Source organism: Asparagus officinalis, chromosome 5 (assembly GCF_001876935.1).
Source record: "Asparagus officinalis chromosome 5, Aspof.V1, whole genome shotgun sequence".
NCBI classification, from domain to species: domain Eukaryota; kingdom Viridiplantae; phylum Streptophyta; class Magnoliopsida; order Asparagales; family Asparagaceae; genus Asparagus; species Asparagus officinalis.
This window is the reverse complement of record NC_033798.1, coordinates 44,425,486-44,430,086: the sequence shown is the minus strand read 5'-3', so window position 1 is coordinate 44,430,086 and position 4,601 is coordinate 44,425,486.

The window sequence follows — 4,601 nt, the reverse complement described above, 5'->3', positions numbered from 1 at the left end:
CGAGGTTATGCATCAAGCGAAGCGGCATAATACTCACAGCAGAACCCGGATCGACTTGGATTCGGTTAACTTTGCTGGAGACAATGTGCCCAATGAAATATAGGGGTCGATCATGGTTCGAATTCTTCGTCTGCATATCCTCTTTGGTGAAGGTAATGCAGGGAAGGTTATTAGCCGCTATGTTGCAGTGTTGAATTAACAATTCTGACTCTTCAAGTGCCGGCTTGATCCGAGTAAGGAACACTTCTGAATTGGCCAAGGATTCTTGCAAGGCTTCCCTGGTTTCTTTAGACAACCGCAGCAACTCATACAATGTTATCCGTGCTGGGATGTTAGCTAGTTGAGCCATAATATCGAAGACGTGCGGAGTGTTCGAGCTTTCCGGTTTATCTTTTCCAATCGGACGATTGAAACGAGACTGCTTCGGATTCTGAACCTCCTGGGGCCTCTTTTCTTTCTATTTATTAACCAGCTGTTGTCGAGCTTCTTCAACCGGTCTAGGAGTCGTGATCACACCCAACTCCGTAAGAGTTTTGGCTGGTCCCCGTTTAGTCACCCCCTGCTCAGCTAACTGATCACTAGGTGACGGTCCCCGTTTAGTCACCCCCTGCTCAGCTAACTGATCACTAGGTGACGGATAGTTGAAGTGATACTCATTTTCGCTTCTAGTGGCAAAGACTTCTTGTTCACTGATCACTAGGTGACGGATAGTTGAAGTGATACTCATTTTCGCTTCTAGTGGCAAAGACTTCTTGTTTTTCTTCGGAGAGCGAGAAGGTAGGAGCTTCATTACCATCCTCTTCGAAGATCGCGGAGGTAGCATTGTAGGATTTGCCTTTACCCTTTTTGATCGAGGAAGTCGTCCACTGATCGTCTTCAATTAAGTCGGGATGAACCCAGAGGATTTCGCCGTTTGGGTCTGTGTGTGGCACAAGTCCTTTTTGGCGCTGTCCATATGGGTCGTCATTCACTATCTTCATTCCAACTTTGGTGATGCATTCCAGTTTAAACCATGCTGTGGGCACTGATCCAAAGCTGATTGATACTGCATTTGCTCCGACATTCTTGGACGGCTTCGGGGTTATGACGCCTACATCAATTAACGCCTGGATTTTATCCTTGAGATGGTAGCATGACTTTGTAGGGTGATGGACCGCTCTATGGTAGGCGCAATACTTCGGATCCGTCACTTTGCTAGCCCCTTCTTAATCCATGATCGACGGCAGCTGGATTTTGTTATTCTCCAACAGGTACTTGAAGATGCCGGGAACTTCGTCATCTTTGAAGGAATACACTTTAGGAAATCTTGGCTCCAAAGATTTCTGCCTCTGAGGCCGTTGTTGCCATTGCGACCGAGATTGCTGCAGTGCTTGTTGCTGCAGCTGTTGCTGAGGTTGCAATTGGAATGTTTGATTAGCATCAACTGCATTAGCATGTGCCTTACCTTTCCCTCGTGGGACGAAGTTCTGTTGCGGAGCATTCATCGCCTGTTGGCCTCTTTCCGCCTTCTTCCTTCTGAGGAATCTATCGGCTTGCTCTCCTCGGACCTTCAAATCCTTCCATGTTTTGGACGGTGCTGTCCCCATTGCTTCCAACACGTCCAATGCGAGGTTGTTGTGGCAAGTCTGGAGAATGAACTCCTCAGTGATCGGGTCCTAACAGTTCATCGCCTTGTTCCGGAACCTTTTGACGAAGTTATCAACCAATTCCCCGTCTTTTTATTTCTCGTCAAGCAACGACCCGATGGATATCTCGGTGTCGTCGTCGAAGAAGTTGGTGAGGAATTTAGTCTCCATGTCGTCCCAGCTATTCACGCTTCCTGTCTTGAGGCGGCGATACCAATCGAAGGCGGCTCCACGAAGAGTGCCAACGAAGGACCGTACCATCAGAGGCTCATTACCAGAGATAACCCCTAGGTGTGATTTGAAGTAAATCAAATGCTGAGTGGGTGAATCCATCCCATTACAAACGGCGTGAAGTAATTAGATTGAACTTCGCCGGATACGGGATTGATTCCCATTCTCTTGGGTATGGACAAGGAATGCCCGTCTTTTTCATCTCTTGAGCGGAAATCAACGTATTGATTTTGCTCTCGAGGTTTTTAATCTTTAAACTTTCACCTGTGTTTTCGCTAGCATTCTCGTTACCACCCTCTGCATTGACGGGAGGATTATTGGTATTATGAGCTTCATTCGCATTTGTGTCCTCATCTTCCTGATTGACTTGGTTGCGACGACTTGGTTCGGCTTGTTGGTTCATCAGTGCTTGGATTTGTTGGTCATGCATTTCTCTCATATTCTGCATGGCCATCTGCATTTCGAACTTGAAGCTCTCTTGTTGTTTAGCCATAGCTTCTTCAAGCATCTTGGCCACTTGTTCCGCACTTATCATAAGTGCCTCGCGAGGTTGTCCCTCGCTGGATACCGTATTATCTGATGCGACCGCAGAACCAGCATCCGATTATTCATCTTCTGAAGGTAATCTTGTCCGAACCCTACCATAAGTTCCTCGCTTGATGGCTCCAGACTGCAGACGTGTTATGTGCCGGAATGCTTCCGGAATCGACTTGGGATTATCCCGTGTCGATGTCCCTTTGCTGGTCATATTTGTGGTAACCCTCAGAAATTCTCCGTCTTCAACCACCGCTCTCCTTCGTCGGAAATGCCTAGGCCTTGGTTTTGGCGTTTTGGTTCCGAGCCTCTCAAAAACCGAAATTCTTTCGGGGACTGTATTAGTGCAGTTGCACTCCGACAATACTGCCCGAATGAGTTTGGAACAGGGGCATTGAGTTTCTAGTTCTCGAGGACTACTTTTCCTTGTTTTACTCGTACCCCCAACACGATAGTACAACTCGTCTGCTTGAAGGTTGGAGTAACCTATCGTGTGTTTGGCACGACTTCTCAGGTGTAACGCTATCGTTATAAGACGACAATGTTTCCTTCTGAGGGCGAACTGCCTTCTTTGGGCTTTCAAAAGTCACGCGCCTCGAAACATGCCTTTGTGGGCGTGAGTTCTCGGCGGGCTCCTTGACTTCAATGCGCAAATTGGTGCGCTTAGCTGCCCTGATCTCTTTGTCATGTTGAGGGTGGCGGTGACCCCCAGCATGTTGAGTCATTCGGGGCTTCTTTATCGGGCCCAAACGTTCTTGAATCGGAGCTTTGCATCGTCCATCGAGAAGTGGACCAAGACGCTCCAAAATTGACTTCTTTTTTCGGGATGATTCTGCGTGATCTCCCGGAGTAGCCATGGGAATTATCGGCGATTTAGAGTGGTTCGCCAGAGGTTGAACTTTTGCTGAAGGTTGCAAAGGTTGCTCTTTAGCCTGGCGGGTTGGTGGCGGCTTCTTAGCCACCTCCTTCTGCAGTCTTCTGCGGGCTTCTTGGACTTGAGCCCGTGCTTGCGCTGACAGTGCACGGCGCTTGCGAATGCGCTCATCAAGTGTTGAACGATTCCGTTCGACACGGAACCATTCATTTGTTGGCGGCTTAGAGGAGCTACCATTCATTGTTTGTTGAGGCTGTTTGCCTCTCTTGCTCTTCAGATCCGTGTGATAGCGGATTCCGTAAGTGGACTCCATCGCCTTTGCGAGTTGCCGTGCCAGGCGTTGACGTCGCCTCTGGGCGGGCTCTCTTTGAAAGAGTCACAACGCCCTCAACGGTGGAGGAATTGGCAGGAACAGATTTGACCTGGTTGGAGGTCGGTGGAGCTTCACCCGATGCGACTTTGGCATCAGTTAGGGTGAGATCTTCGTTGGCATTCTGTACTTCTTCATACCAACGGACTTTTCTCCTGGAGGAGAACTTCTTGTACTTGCGGGGGGAGGTGGATCCGGACGAGGATGACAGATACTCCTCGAACTTTTGCTGGTCGAATTCATACTCGACCTCCTCCTCGACCGGGATCGAGATCCGCGGCTGCGACGCAACGATCTCGGCAGCGAGATCGGTGGCTCCCACTGTGGTCGCCAGATTGTTCGCGGAAAAAATTGCGTTCTTTGATTCCATTGCTCTCTTGAGTAATAGTTTATCGATTACAGAAGATCCGGTCTTTTTATAAGATCCGGTTACAACAAAATCAAAAAGAAATAAAAATTACAGCTTTCCTTTTATGTCGAACAAATCGCGAGATCCTGTTTTGCGGTCTCTCGTTTTTGTGGGTTCTTTGCTTGCGCCGGGGTTAATCCGTGGACCATCACGCGATCTTGATCCGGTAGGATCTACACGGTATAGCGGGTGTTATTTCACGAAGGAAATAACAGCCGAGGGGATTATTTCGCCAAGGAAATAATAGCCCTAGTTATCAAAATCGACCAAGCGAAATCGAGACTCTTCTCGGGATCAAAGGCCAAGCTTTGATCCGGAGGAAAACCGTGTAGATCTCAGATCTGATCTCTCTCGAACTCCTGCCTTATTTGGCGTGGATGATCGCCAAGAACCAGATCTGAGAGTCCGGTCTTCAAAGCTCCGAAAGTTCAAGTCCAATTCTCAATCCAGCAGAGTTTCGGCTCCTAAAATTCCAACCCTTCAACAATGAGCCATACCCCCTTTAACAATGGCTTCTGAAAACCAGATCTGGGTTCAGATCTGGGCTCAGATCTGGGC